The following is a 16,586-nucleotide window of genomic DNA, read 5'->3' on the forward strand; positions in this document are numbered from 1 at the left end:
GTGTTAGCTGTCGGCTTGCTGTATATAGCTTTTATTATATTTAGGTATGACCCTTGTATCCCTAATCTCTCCAAGACTTTTAACATAAATGGATGTTGAATTTTGTCAAATGCTTTTTCAGCATCTAATGAAATGATCATATGGTTTTTTCTTTCAGTTTATTTATATGCTGGATTACATTGATAGATTTTCGTATGTTGAACCAGCCCTGCATCTGAGGAATGAAGCCTACTTGATCATAATGGATAATTTTTCGGATGTGTTCTTGGATTCGATTTGCCAGTATTTTGTTGAGGATTTTTGTGTCTATATTCATGAGTGAGATTGGCCTGTAGTTCTCTTTCCTGGTTGAGTCTTTGAGTGGTTTTGGTATAAGAGTAATTGTGGCTTCATAAAAGGAATTTGGTAATGACCCTTCTGATTCTATATTGTGGAATACATTAAGGAGTATAGGTATTAGGTCTTCTTGGAAGTTCTGGTAGAATTCTGCATTGAAACCATCTGGTCCTGGGCTTTTTTTGGTAGGGAGGTTTTTGATAACAGCTTCTAATTCTTCGCTACTTACAGGTCTGTTTAGATTGTTCACCTGGTCCTGGTTTAGTTTTGGTAAATGGTATTTATCTAAAAAAGTTTCCATTTCTTTTACATTTTCCAGTTTTGTGGCATATAGGCTTTTGTAGTAAGATCTAATGACTCTCTGAATTTCCTCTGTGTCTGTGGTTATGTCCCCCTTTTCATTTCTGATCTTAGTAATTTGCGTGTTCTCTCTCTTTCGTTTGATTAGTTTGGATAGGAGTTTATCTATCTTGTTGATTTTCTCCAGGAACCAGCTTTTTGTTTCATTGATTCTTTGGATTGTTTTCTGTGTTTCTATTTTGTTGATTTCAGCCCTCAATTTGATTATTTCCAGTCTCCTACTCCTCCTAGGTGAGTCTGCTTCTTTTTTTTCTAGAGCTTTCAAGTGGGCTGTTAAGTCTCCAATATGTGCTTTCTCTGTTTTCTTTAGGTGGGCACTTAGTGCTATGAACTTTCCTCTCAGGACTGCTTTCATAGTGTCCCATAAGTTCGAGTATGTTGTTTCTTTATTTTCATTGAATTCAAGGAAGACTTTAATTTCTTTCTTTATTTCTTCCTTAATCCAGGTATGGTTCAGTAGATGACTGTTCAGTTTCCATGAGTTTGTAGGCTTTCTGGGGGTAGCATTGTTTTTGAATTCTAACTTTAATCCATGGTGATCTGATAAGACACAGGTGGTTACTAATATGTTTTTGTAACTGTGTAAGTTCGCTTTGTTACCAAGTATGTGGTCAATTTTCGAGAAGGTTCCATGAGCTGCAGAGAAGAAGGTATATTCTTTCCTCTTCGGGTGGAATAATCTATAGATGTCTGTTAAGTCCATTTGCTTCATTACCTCCATTAATTCTCTAATTTCTCTGTTAGGTTTCTGTCTGATTGACCTGTCCATTGGTGAGAGAGGAGTGTTGAAGTCTCCTACTATTAGTGTGTGCGGTTTGATGGCTGCCTTGAGTTTTAGCAATGTTTCTTTTACATACTTGGGTGCTTTTATATTAGGGGCATAGATATTCAGGATTGAGACTTCTTCCTGATGAATTGTTCCTGTTATGAGTACAAAATGTCCCTCTCCATCTCTTCTGATTGATTTAAGTTTGAAGTCAACTTTGTTAGAAATTAGTATGGCCACACCTGCTTGTTTCTTAGGTCCTTTTGCTTGATAAGCCTTTTCCCAGCCCTTTACTCTGAGTAGGTGCCTGTCTTTGTGGTTGAGGTGTGTTTCTTGTAGACAGCAGAATGTTGGATCCTGTTTTCTTATCCAATCTCTTAGCCTGTGCCTTTTTATAGGTGAGTTGAGCCCATTGATATTAAGTGATATTAATGACCAGTGGTTGTTAACTCCGGTCACTTTTTAAGTAGTAGGGTTTATGTGTTTTCCTTCTTTGATTTGCGCTGGTGAAGAGTCTCTAGATGTCTGAGTTATTGTGGTCATTGTTGGACTCCTTGGTTAGTGATTTTCCTTCTATTATTTTCTGTAAGGCTGGATTTGTGGCTACGTATTGTTTAAATTTGTTTTTATCCTGGAAAATTTTGTTTTCTCCATTTATAGTGAATGAAAGTTTGGCTGGATATAGTAGTCTGGGCTTGCATCCGTGGTCTCTTAGTTTTTGGAGAACATCTATCCAGGACCTTCTGGCTTTCATGGTTTCCATAGAGAAGTCAGGTGTAAGTCTGATAGGTTTACCTTTATAATTAACTTGGCCTTATTCCTTTGCGGCTCTTAATATTCTTTCTTTATTCTGTATATTTTGTGTTTTGATTATTATATGGCGAGGGGATGTTTTCTTTTGATCCAGCCTATTTGGTGTTCTGTATGCTTCTTGAACCTTCATAGGTACATCTGTCTTCAGTTTGGGAAAGTTTTCTTCTATAATTTAATTAAGTATATTTTCTGTACCGTTGACCTGCACTTCTTATCCTTCTTCTACTCCAATTACTCTTAGGTTTGGTCTTTTTATTGTGTCCCATATTTCCTGAATGTTTTGTGATGAGAGTTTGTTGGACTTGCTGTTTTCTTTGATCAGAGTGTTTATTTTCTCTATGTTATCCTCAGAATCTGAGATTCTTTCTTCTATCTCTTGTATTCTGCTGGTTATACTTGATTCTGTAGTCTCTATTCGTTTACCTAGATTTTCCATGTCCAGTCGGCCCTCTGTTTGTGTTTTCTTCTTTGCCTCCATTTCAGTTTTCAAGTCATGAACTGTTTCCTTTGCTGCTTGATTGTTTTTCCTTGGTTTCCTAGGGTATCATTCACTGATTTACTCAATTCCTCGAACTTTCTATTATACTTCTCATCCATTTCTATAAGGGCATTTTTTATATGCTGTTTAAGGGTGTCAATCACTTTCATGAAGTCAGTTTTTTCTACTTCTTCTTGATTAAGGTGTTCATGTCCTCCTGTTGTGGGGTCACTGGCTTCTGGTGGTTTCGAGTTGTTTTTCAGATTGTTGGGAGAATTCCTGCATTGGCGTCTGCCCATCTCTTCCTCCCAATACTCCCCTTTGGATCTTCTTTTATAGGATCAGGTCTTCTTGCCCACTGATGTACCTTCCCAGTGATGTCACTCCCCAGAGATGTTTCTCCACAATGATGTTTCACTCGGTGCCCAGAACGAAACTCCATGCTGCTTGGTTAGCTCGCGAACAAAGGGCCCACCACGCTCGCTGCGGGCAGGCTATGGGAACAAAGGAGCTACTGGCCACCCCTATGTCCTCCCGGTTCAGATTCGGTCCCAGCGCCCTAGCAGGCTGGGCAGGGAGGCACTATGCCCCGAAGGAGGGAGGGAGACAGGGGGTGTGGGGATCTGGATGTAAGCTGAGTGGGATTGGAAGAGAGAGGGGGTTTGGGAAGTATAGCCCCTGTAGGATGGCCAGGAAGTGTGGGCGGGCTGAGGTATGATCCCAGCTGCCTCAGCACTCACTCACCACAATGATGTTTCACTCGGTGCCCATATTGAAACTCTGCGCTGCTTGGTTAGCTAAGGGCCCATCCCCCGAGGTGTGTTTCTTATAAACAACAGAATGTTGGATCCTGTTTTCGTATCCAATCTCTTAGCCTGTGCCTTTTTTATAGGTGAATTCAGTCCAGTAATATTAATGACCAGTGGTTGTTAACTCCGGTTATTGTTTTTCCTCTTTTGGTGTTAGAGTTTGTGTGATTCCCTTCTTTGAGTTGTGCTGTTGAAGGGTTGCTAGATGTCTGAGTTATTGTGGTCATTGTTGGATTTCTTGGTTTGTTATTTTCCTTCTATTACTTTCTGTAAGGCTGGATTTGTGGTTACGTATTGTTTAAATTTGTTTTATCCTGGAATATTTTGTTTTCTCCATTTATAGTGAACGAAAGCTTGGCTGGGTATAGCAGTCTGGGTTTGCATGCATGGTCTCTTAGTGTCTGCAGCACATCTATCCAAGACCTTCTAGCTTTCATGGTTTCCATATAGAAGTCAGGTGTAAGTCTGATCAGTTTACCTTCATAAGTTATTTGACATTTTTCCTTTGCAGCTCTTAATATTCTTTCTTTATTCTGTATGTTATGTGTTTTGATTACTATATGGCAAGGGGATTTTTTTTTATCCAGTCTATTTGGTGTTATGTATGCTTCTTATATCTTCATAGGAAAATCCTTCTTTAGGTTGGGATAGTTTTCTTCTATAATTTTGTTGAATATAATTTCTGGGCCTTTGAGCTGTAATTCTTCTCCTTCTTCTACTCCTATTATTCTTAGGTTTGGTCTTTTATTTTATCCCAGATTTCCTGGATGTTTTGTTATGAGAATTTGTTGGATTTGCTCTTTTCTTTGATCAGTGTGTTTGTTTTCTCTACGGTGTCTTCAGCATCTGAGATTCTTTTTTCTATCTCTTGTATTCTGTTTGTTATGCTTGTCTCTGTTTGTTTACCTAGATTTTCCATATCCAGCCAGCCCTTGGTTTCTGTTTTCTTCATTGCCTCCATTTTAGTTTTTAAGTCTTGAACTGTTTCCTTTGTCTGTTTGATAGTTTTTTTCTTTGTTTCCTAGTGTATCTTTTACAAATTTACTCATTTCCTCTTACTTTTTGTTATTCTTCTCATCTGCTTTATTGAGGGAGTTTTTCACCTCCTGTTTAAGGTATTCTATCACTTTCATAATGTCAATTTTTTTCTACTTCTTCTAGATTAGGGTGTTCAAGTATTCTTGTTGTATGTTCACTTGTTTCTGGTGTTACCTTGTTGTTTTTCAGATTGTTGGAGGAATTCTTCTATTAGTGCCTGCCCATCTCTTCCTTCAAATGCTCTCTGATGGAACTTCTGGTACAGGATCAGGGCCCCTTGCTGGCCAGGGACCTCACAGACCTAGCTTGCTGCCTGCAATATTAATGAAACAAAGGATCTCCTGCCCGGTTGCATGTACCACCCTGTCCCAGCCCCAATACAGGCTGAGCTGGAGGGTCTTATGGCCTCGAGGAAGGGTAGGGAGAAAACCACATATTATAAAATGTAAATACATGTGTGTGTAATGGAACCTCAGAATAGCCTATCAGGGACATCTTGTTAATCTGAGTAGCTTCAGCATTTCTTAAGGTCCTCTGGTGTTCTTGAGCTCCTCTGTAGGAAGACTGGTGTCTCAGTTCACACTGAGATGTCCTCCCATTTCTCTGGTTCAGTAAGACATGGCAGATGGTTCAAATTTTACAAAATTTCACTATAGGAGCTATCCCTACTCCTACTGATGCTAGAGTTGAAGTCCCAATTGCAAGCTATGACCCTAATAGTCCATGTTATAGTGTCATTATAATCTAACCATTACTTGATAAACACTGTATGAGTTTCTATACAAATTGATGGTTTGTGAGAAATAATCTATAAACAGAAGAGGGAAATAAGACATTTGAAATTACTAATCCACTTATTTTTTCAATATGCTCAGAATATTCTATAGGTAAATTTACCTCTTCTTGTCAATGTCATGATAAAATACACACCGATCATTTTATTATTTTTTTGAGAATATATTTGGTTACTAAAAGAAGTCACTTCATTTTGTATTGCATTTTACTGGAAATTGTTCACAAAAGCAAAATTGATACGTTTTCTCCTTTAACCAATATTATTCCCTATTCTTTACTTACCTCTATATACTTGACACTTTTCTTAGTTCAGTATTTGTACATTCCCCATCTATGTGCTGCTTTACAAAATATTTGCTGGTGACCTTCTCCTCAGACTTGCCAACCATGTTGTGTGATAAACCTACCTTGTGACAAAGGTTTCATGCTAAAGTCAGCATATATTTTACACAGTTAGGTACCGCATATTGAAGATTCATTAATGCCTGGCTTATGAACTATCCATTTTACTAGTGTGAAAATGTTTTTAACAGGGAGATTTCACAAGAAAGATACAGAGACCCAAAATTTTTCCTTGTCACTAGAAGCAAGCAAGAAAAAAAAATCATAAAAACATGGTTAGAAATGGCTGAAAATATCCAAACCTAAATAATTTTAAGTAATGGGTTATAACTGCTTATTTGAAGATTTGTCAACAGTTGATGAAGCTGTTGCAGATTCCAATGGGAAGTGTGCTCACTCATTGACTTTAATTTTTCAGACTTTGGATGTTAAAGACAACTTGAAAGCCATGGGTTCAGCTTTACAACCCAAGATAATGTTAGATAAAACACATCAAGACGGCATCTATTTTTTTACTATGTAGGCATTCTATACAAGCCCAATGAAAGTGGCAGTCATTAAGAAAACAATTAATTCATTATATATGATGTTTGACTCTATGGGTATGGGTTGCCTTTCTCAGGATTATTTTTAAGAGTTCCATCCATTTGCTTTCAAATTTTATGATGTTACCTTTTTTTCAGCTGAGTAATAATACTCCATTGTAGAAATGTAACACATTTTCTTTATCTGTTTTTTGGTTGAGGGACATCTAAGTTGTTTCTAATTTCTTCTTATTGGTGATGTGTATGGATTGGAACATGAATGATCAGGTCAGAGAGAGAAAAGGTACAGAGAAATATGAGTGGAATTTAGGGTCATTGAGTGAATGATGAGGAAAGAGTGTTTTGGAAAGTTCCCCGAAACTATGGGGCCAGCCCTAGTGAGGGTTCCTATTAAATGAGAATATAAATTATGGACTGGTCATCTTCTATATCCAGAAAAGGCTACCAAAAGTGGAGTTGGGAAAACATCCCTGCCACAAAACCTTCAACCCATGCTTTTCTTACCTGCACGATGTGCAAGGATAATAGTGTTTCAGAGCTTATAGTGTTTCAATGGTGTTTCAATGACTGGTCTAGCTCAAGGCCCAAGCAAAAAGAGAAAGGTTATGTAGGGCAATACCTGGACTGCCAGGAACTGAAAGATGGAATACTCAGAGCATCTAGGATAAACAAAACATGAGTAAAAGAAAAGTAAATGAAATGATTCCTAGTAATAGTCTGCTATACTCATAGATTTGTATGTATCAGAGAGGCTTTTTCTAGCACCTGATATGAGATGTACAGATCAACAGCCAAATATTATGAAAAATCAAGAGAACCCTGCAAGAAGTATTGTAGGAATCAGAGGTTTCTAGTATCAGGAGAAAATTGTTCATCAAATCCACTTTGTAGGGATCATAGGGTGTGGGTTGGGGCAGTAGGGAGGGAAGAAGGGGAAGACAAGAGGAGAAGGGAAAGGGAAGATTAGAACTTGAGGGGATGGGATAGTCGATATGGAAGACAGAGAGAAATGAGAGCAAGGAAAAAAAATATCTTCATTGAAGGAGCCATTGGGGGGTTGGCAAGAAGCCTGGACCTAGGGAAATTTCCAGGAATCCACAAGGATCATTCCAGTTAAGATTCTAAGCAATAGAGGAAAGGGTGCCTGAAGTACCTTGCCCTGTATACAAACTGATGATTATCTTAAATATCACCATAGAAACTTCTGGTAACTGATGGAAAGAAAATAAGATACTTGCATCAGAGCACCAGACTAAGCTCCCAAAGTCCAGTTGAAGAGTGGGAGAATGAGAATATGTGTGAAAAGGTCAAGACCATGATGGGTCCACCCACTGAAACAGTTTATTTGAGGTAGTGGGAGCTCAACAACTCCAGCAAGAAAACAGCATAGGTCCATACTAGTCCCTTTGAATTTGAGTGACAGTTTTAAGGCTAAGGCAGACTGTGGAGCCACTGGCAGTAGCATCAGTATTCATCCCTACTGCTTGTACTGGCTTTTCTGGAATCTATTCTCTTTGGGTGGATACTTTGCTCAGTCTAGATACATTAGGGAGAGTCTTTGATCTTCCCCAAAGCATTGTGCCTTACCCTCTCAGAGGAGTGAATGGGGTTTGGGATACAGGTAGGTGGAGGGAAAGGGAGGAGGGGAAGCCATGGAAACTGAGATTAGTATGTAAAATGAAGAATAATATTTTGTTTTATTTTTTAAAAAAATAATATAAAACCATTAAAAAAATCCTTAGCCATCAGGGAAATGCAAATCAAAATGACTCTGAGATAGCATCTTACAATTGTCACAAAGGCTAAAAATGTGTACGTTGCCTGTATATCCCTTTGTATGGGGCATATAGACGTTATCAGAATGTTGAGTAACATGGAGATGTGCAAACCAAGAAGTGACATTGACTGTATTTTTGAAAAAACATGCAACCTGTGTAACATGTATTTTAGTTCTTTTGGTAACACTTTACAACGCCTAACCTTCTTACATAGTATAGGATTCCCAATGTTGGTAGATATCAGTTTAATGGTATATAGTTGTCATACCACAGACTCTTTTACTAAATAGGCACTTTAAAATTTTGCCTAATTGTTCATAGATCACAGAATTCTATTCAGAACTCTCTTTCCAGCTGAGATTATTTTAATGGTTCTCTCTCTAACTAAGTCTTAACCATCTGTTCTTGCTTTTATTTTAAATGCTAAAAGAAAGTAATTTCAAGGTGTCATAAACCAGCTATTTTATGTTTTTAACATTTCTATCCAGGTCCTGACCATCGGTTTAAATATGCATTGATGATCTCCGAAAACATCTGGAGCCAAACAGCTGTCCTTTGACTTCTGATTTGGAATTCTTCCCAGGGAAGAGAAGAAATCATTTTTAAATGAATGCCTTACAGCTGACACTCATACCCCCTCTCTGCCTGTTTAATGTGTACTGTCACTATTATACTTATAAAAGAATAGTGATTTTAATATAATATTTTCAAGGTTTTGTAATTAAATTGTTTTTATACTTGGGACATTTTCTTTTCTTTAGTACTTTCTAAAATATAATATATTTCCACTAGGAAAAAAATAAAAAAAATAAAGATGGTATTTTTTGATGTTTAGAATGCACAGTAATGGGAAGACTCCTCCATTGATGGCAGGAATACAAACTTATAAAGCCAGTTAATAAATCAGTACAGTGGTTTCTCAGAAAATTGGGAATAATTTTACCTCAAGACCCAGCACTAGAACTCTTTGTTGTATATCCAATGGAAATAGACCCAAAACACAAAAGACATTTGCTCAACTATGTTCATAGCATCATTATAGGTAATAGCCAGAACCTGAAAACAACATGGATACATCTCACCTAAAGATTGTATAAAGAAAATGTGGTACATTTAAATAACAGAGTATTACTAAGAGATTAAAAAATGATATATTTAAATTTGCAGACAAATGAATGAAACTAGAAAAAGCCATCTTTACTGAGGTATTCCAGACACAGAAATACAAACAAGGTATGTACTCACTCCTCAGTGAATATTAGATGTAATGCAAAAGATAACAAGTTTAAAATCCACAGCTACAGAAATGCACACTGATTCTTATCATTTATTTATTATTACCATAAGACTAGGATCCTAGCTTTCAAACCTGGTAAGGTGGCTGAGGTGCCTATTTAAATACCAAAGCAGAGTGTGGCCACCAGATTCTCCTTGCATCCTTCAGTTCCTACCTGTTACAGAATGTTTTTGGCTGCTATTTCTGCCCACCTACCTTAAATATTTTATTCCTGGGGCTCTGCTTACCTTTCCCAGCTGCTCTTCTGTATATAATCCAACTATTTTAGTCACATGGACCTTTCATATCCCCTTTGGGCCTCTTGACAGATTTATTTACTTCCTTCTCTACTGTATTTTATTCATCCATCCACTCCTCACATTTCTCAGGGCAATATTCACTCTGGGCTCTCCCAGACACCTTGTCTCTGGTTCTGCTCTCCCACATATCTATAATAAAATTTCTCCTCCACCATACTTGGTACCAGTCATGTTCCTTTCACTTTTATTTCTTTTTATATTCATTAGCTTTCAACATTCTACACATCCCACAGAGTTTCATATAGCTTAGGTCTCACCTGAACTGGAAGATATGATGATAAAAGTTCAAGGTTAAATAAATGAACCAGGTGAAAATACAAATACAAAATACACCTGTGCCTGGTGTGCACAGATTTCAGGGAAAACAGAAGATTTGAGACCTGTGATGGTATGTGGGTCCCTAAGGGTTGTGTCCCATTGCCTGTGCTTACCAAGATCCCAACATTGCCCTAGTCATAATACCACTGATGCTTTGACTTGAATCTCATGAGTGAAAATCTTCTCCATTACTATAGACCTTCCTTAATATTTGATCCTAGTGTCTTCACCATAGTCATTTCTGTCTTCAAGGGTATTTTTTAAAAATAATTTCTGTTAGAAATAATTTCTGTATTTACTTTAAAGTGTGCAAAAACAGGACTTTGTTATCACAGATTTCACAGAACATAAATACAGAAAGCATTATGTGAAATCAAGAGTTGGGCCATATAAAGGAGCACTGAATTCTGTCTGCACCTGTTCCTGCACTGCCTCATGTGTGCTCTGTGCCCCCTGCTGGTTCTCGGCATTGCTACAGGGAGGTTTGTGTCAGGGTTCACACTGAAATCTTCTCATTGTGTCTCTAGCACAATAATAAATGGCAGTGTCTTCAACTCTTAAGCTGTTCATTTGCAGGTACAGCATGCTTTTGGAATCATCTCTTGAGATGGTGAATCTGCCTTTCACAGACTCTGCATAGTTAGTTTCATAATTATTAGTTTTATGTTTAATTCTACCAACCCACTCTAGGCCCTTCCCTGGTGCCTGGCGGACCCAGTACATCCAGTGATCACTGAATGTGAATCCAGAAGCTGAACATGAGAGTTTCAAGGACCCTCCAGGCTGTACCAAGCCTCCCCCAGTCTCCACCAGCTGTGGATCACACTGGACACCTGCAAACACAGAGAATCTTGTCAGAAAACTACAATATGTCCATTGTCACTCTCACTTATATTTGCCCAAATACTTAGCATTTCTCTTTATCTATACATTACCTTTGAAAAGAGCAAAAACGAAAATCAAGCTCAGCCTCAAGTCCATCTTAGATGTTATGTGTTCTGGGCTGACCACAAAATGGGAAGTTTTGTGAGTGTAGACCTTGGTGTCTCTGTCAGAACTGTAGAATCATGGCTAGTTTTAATGAGCAGAAGAGAAAATTATTTGCATATCTTCATGATATATGAGGAACTGTCTGACGTCCAAATTAGAGGAGACAGTTTTTGGTACAGATGTTTGAAATAAGATAAGCACTGAACTAGCATTTATAGGATCAAATTATCACTTATTGTCTTAGGAATATAGCTCAGGTGGTAGAGGATGTTTCCCATCCCTGAAACTCCTGTGTTCATTCCCATCCCTGCATGAGACGAAAGCCATGGGTCAGGAGAATCATAGGATTGGGTTGATAATTGTCTATTCGAAATGGTGTATTCGAAATAGAACATTCGAAATGGTCTAATAAATGTTCTAACATCTTCATTAAAAAGTTTTTTTTTCTTTTTAGTACAGGTAGAAACATAACAATTTACAAAGAACATGTGACCCTGTGATACACATGTAAAGTTAATACATCCTCAATGAAAACTCTACACCTCAGGCTCAGGAAATGTCATGAAGATGGGACAGAAAGATTGTAATATATTCAAGACCAGGATTTTGCTATGAGATCATATTTTATACACATGAATGGGATGCGGAACCCATAAAATACTGACAATATTGAAGTCTAAAGCAGATTTCCAAGGCATAAAAAGAAATCTCTAGGGTCCCGATTTCTAAAGGAAGAGCTACAGGTTATCAATAACTGCTGAGATTGAGAGAATAAGTTTTCTTCAAGAAGAAGCTCTTTGATAGGTAACTGAATCCCAAGAGACTGCATTAGACTCATATATATAAATATGATGAAGCTCGATATTTTAAGAATGAACAGCAAAAGAGAGACAAAGACTGTGAGAAAGGAGTGAAACTGGTAAAGATTAAATTAAGTTGAAGAATTAATAAATTTTAGAGATAGTGAGTTTTGTATATGAGAAGAAAATGGGTAAGGATATTGATGTGTACAGAAATTAGATTAAGAAAATGTCAAAAATATTTAATTAAAATAATATAAACAACAATGAATACTGTCACACACTACTCCTTGGTTAGTAATATTTTTGTAGTGAAATCACTGAATGGGTAGGCATGAGAATATAGAGTTAATTTTATGTGCCAGAAATGCAGGGTCAGGTCTGGGCTGGTTTCATGAACACAGGGAGGCCTTATTTTCATTTCCTGCTTGAGTGTAATGACTTTTGTTGTGGAAATATTAGACATATGATTGCCTGTATCAAAAAAGAGAGAAAAAAACTGAGTAGAGAACAAATTAAAAATTATCTAATATGTATTATATATTTGTGATATAATTCAAATCATATTTTTTTTGCCACAGACAAAACTCTGCATTATTTGCACCACTGAGGACATTACAATATAATGTTGCCAATTTCAGAAGGATTAGCAAAATTTTACAAATTTTGAACCATGGTATAAAGTTGAAGTAAGAATGTTCAGGGGTTTAGCTTAGTATTGATTCATGCAAAATGACTTGTATGTGATACAGAAATTAATGATATGTAAAGTTTATAAAATATCATTTTCCATAAATAACTTTTAAAATTTGACCTTTAAGTTTGTATTTATTGGTAGTCTGGTGTGGGCTGTTGAAGTAATAAGGGCGGCGGCGGGGCTGCGTCCCCAACACCCCAGCTGCCTGCCCAGCTAGCTAATGCCCCGAAATAATTACACGAGCAGTGTTTAAAAGAATACAGTGTCCGTGTAATTATTTCGGGGCATAAACTAGCTGGGCAGGCGGCTGGGGTGTTGGGGACGCAGCCCCGCCGCCGCCCTTATTACGTCAGGCTGTGTTGGATTTAGAAATCCCATACATGAGGTCACAATTTTGAAAAAATGCATAAAACTCAAAGTGCGGTCATGAAAGAAATCAATCTTCATTAAGGCAGTATAAATTCTCTCTGATATTATTCTATTTATTTATTATTTATTTATTAATTAATTCCGTTTATTTATTTATTAAAGATTTCTGTCTCTTCCCCGCCACCGCCTCCCATTTCCCTCCCCCTACCCCAATCAAATTCCCCTCCCTTGTCAGCCCATAGAGCTATCAGGGTTCCCTGCCCTGTGGGAAGTCCAAGGACCGCCCACCTCCAACCAGGTCTAGTAAGGTGAGCATCCCAACTGCCTAGGCTCCCACAAAGCCAGTAAGTGCAGGAGGATGAAAAACACATTGCCATTGTTCTTGAGTTCTCAGTAGTCCTCATTGTCTGCTATGTTCAGCGAGTCCGGTTTTATCCCAGGCTTTTTCAGACCCAGGCCAACTGGCCTTGGTGAGTTCCCAATAGAACATCCCCATTGTCTCAGTGTGTGGGTGCACCCCTCGCGGTCCTGAATCCCATGCTCGTGCTCTCTCTCCTTCTGCTCCTCATTTGGACCTTGAGATTTGTGTCTGGTGCTCCAAAGTGGGTCTCTGTCTCTGTCTCCTTTCATCGCCTGATGAAGGATAATATACAGGAGGATGCCTATATGTTTTTCTTTGTGTTCTCCATATTTAGCTTCTCTAGGATCACTAATTATAGGCTCATTGTCCTTTGTTTATGGCTAGAAACAAAATATGAGTGAGTACATCCCATGCTCCTCTTTTTGGGTCTGGCTTACCTCAATCAGGATAGTGTTTTCTATTTCCAGCCATTTGTACGCAAAATTCAAGAAGTCCTTGTTTTTTACTGCTGAGTAATACTCTAATATGTATACATTCCATACTTTCTTCATCCATTCTTCCATTGAAGGGCATCTAGGTTGTTTCCAGGATCTGGTTATTACAAACAATGCTGCTATGAATATAGTAGAGCATATACTTTTGTTGTATGATAGGTCTCTCTTGGTTATATTCCCAAGAGTGCTATTGCTGGGTCCAGGGGTAGGTTAATTCTGACTTTCCTGAGAAACCGCCACACTGCTTTGCCAAGTGGTTGCACAAGTTTGCATTCCCATCAGCAATGGATGAGTCTACCACTTTCCCCACAACCTCTCCAGCAAAGGCTATCATTGGTGTTTTTGATTTTAGCCATTCTGACAGGTGTAAGATGGTATCTTAAAGTTGTCTTGATTTGCATTTCCCTGATTGCTAAGGAAGTTGAGCATGACCTTAAGTTTCTTTTGGCCATTTGAACTTCTTCTGTTGAGAATTCTCTGTTCAGCTCAGTGCCCCATTTTATAATTGGGTTGATCAGACTTTTACGGTCTAGTTTCTTGAGTTCTTTATATATTTTGGAGATCAGACCTTTGTCAGTTGCAGGGTTGGTGAAGATCTTCTCCCAGTCAGTGGGTTGCCTTTGTGTCTTAGTGATAGTGTCCTTTGCTTTACAGAAGCTTCTCAGTCTCAGTTGGTCCCATTTATTCAATGAGGCCCTTAATGTCTGTGCTGCTGGGGTTATACGTAGGAAGTGGTCTCCTATGCCCATGTGTTGTAGAGTACTTCCCACTTTCTCTTCTATCAGGTTCAGTGTGTTCGGGCTGATATTGAGGTCTTTAATTCATTTGGACTTGAGTTTTGTGCATGGTGATAGAGATGGATCTATTTTCATTCTTCTACAGGTAGACATCCAGTTTTGCCAGCACAATTTGTTGAAGATGCTCTCTTTTTTTCCATTGTATACTTTTAGCTCCTTTATAGAAAATCAGGTGTTCATATGTTTGTGGGTTAATGCCAGGGTCCTCTATTCAATTCCATTGGTCGATTTCTCTGTTTTTATGCCAATACCAAGCTGTTTTTAATACTGTAGCTCTGTAATAGAGTTTGAAGTCAGGGATGGTAATGCCTACAGATGATCCTTTATTGTATAAGATTGTTTTGGCTATATTGGGATTTTTGTTTTTCCATATTAAGTTGATTATTGTCTTCTCCAGATCTGTGAAGAATTTTGATGGGAGTTTGATGGGGATTGCATTGAATCTATAGACTGCTTTTGGTAGAATTGCCATTTTTACTATGTTGATCCTCCCAATCCAAGAGCAAGGGAGATCCTTACATTCTCTGGTGTCCTCTTCAATATCTTTCTTCACAGACTTAAAGTTCTAGTCACATAGATCTTTCACTTCCTTGGTCAGAGTTACTCCAAGATATTTTATGTTATTTGTGGCTATCTCTTTAACCACTAATTAAAAAACACATTGAATATGTTTGTTTGCCCCTTAGTTCCTCCAGAACTAGCGTCCCCAACAATGCAGACATGATTCTCCCCATCAAAAACCCACTCTCAACTCTCTGTAACTTTCCTAAATTTCCTGGTATTTTTATTTAATTTTATACAATATTCTATTGTCATAGAAATCCTCATGGATATGCCTATCTCTCTTCATTAGTCAGGTTGACCCATTCTCACAAAACAAAACCCACCTGTTCCTTTAAATACTCATCAACTTACATGAATAACTAGATAGTCCAGTTCCTCTATTTCCCCCATCCCACTCTTTTTCTAAGACATCTTCCCTATTTCCATAATGATGTCTTTGCTCCGTCCTGCAAGTTAGGCAGTCAGCTCCATAGTCTTGCTTCTCTGAATTGATGAGAACTCATTTATTTACCTACCAATAGGCTTCAGGTCCTCTAGGTTCTTGCTTCCATGTGCTATTAGATGTCTTGACTTTTTACAGAATCTTTCATGCCCATACCTCCTAATGTACTTGCAACAACCCATGCTATTAATTGTGTTCTCATCATGATCTCACAGACCCTGTTCTTATTGATCCAAAAGTCTCATGACTGTAGAGTTAACAGAGCTTACCTAAAATAGAAACTCCATACTTAGAGAGATACTGACACAAAAAAGTCAAGTCAGGAGAAGACAGTCAATGGGCTGTTCTGACCCTTGGATATTGTCAATTCATATAAATGGCAGTACTTGATACCAGTTGAAAGAAAGAAAATAGTTGTGATCTAGCTGCCCTTACTCCCCCTGACCTACTTGTGGTCTGTAATTAACAAGGATGCTTGTGGTCTTTCTGGCCAGTGGTTTTCCATAGAAGCAGTAGAGGGCAAAATAATGCTTGTTGTTCTTCCACCTGAAAGTGATGTCTCAATTCCATCACTCACACCAGTCTTGGCTATCCATGCCATGCCAACAGCATGGCAAGTGGAGGTTCCACTGAGATTGGAAAGTGGGGATATGTGAAGGGGGTTTCTCAGTCTGCCAGATAAATTGAGGAGCATATTGGGGAAGTTAAAATGTCGTTTTATTTTATCCCCAGAGGTACTCTGAGGGACATCCTCCAAAAGACTAGCAAGTATAAAGAAGAGGCGGGAGGGTGAATTGAAGGCTCCCAAAAGTAACTGAAATTCTGAAAGCAAAAAGGCATGGAAGTAAAAAGGAAGACAGCTGAAGATTTTGTACAAGAAGGGGTTTAGTTATTCCAATCGGGGAACAAGCCAAGTCAGATTAGAAGGATTATGTGTTTCTTCACACATGGAGATGCTCTTAGAAATGCCCTCCAGAAGACACGCCAGTAGGGAAGTAATGAAGAGGAGGTAGTGGGTGAATTGAGGGCCTCAAAAATATAGAATATGCACAGATGTGTGTTAGTAGGTTGATTGTGTTTTCTTTTGTGTTCTGGACT

At 38.2% G+C, this 16,586-nt stretch overlaps 1 pseudogene; it reads right to left on the reverse strand.

Annotated features, from left to right (window-relative positions):
* Nucleotides 1-10,337: 10,337 nt before the first annotated feature.
* Nucleotides 10,338-10,995, reverse strand: LOC121438511 (annotated as a pseudogene).
* Between the last annotated feature and the right edge of the window lie 5,591 nt (nt 10,996-16,586).

This window comes from Microtus oregoni, unplaced genomic scaffold (assembly GCF_018167655.1).
Source record: "Microtus oregoni isolate MIOR12 unplaced genomic scaffold, Mior012 000056F_ref0000123, whole genome shotgun sequence".
In the NCBI taxonomy this organism is placed as follows: Eukaryota; Metazoa; Chordata; class Mammalia; order Rodentia; family Cricetidae; genus Microtus; species Microtus oregoni.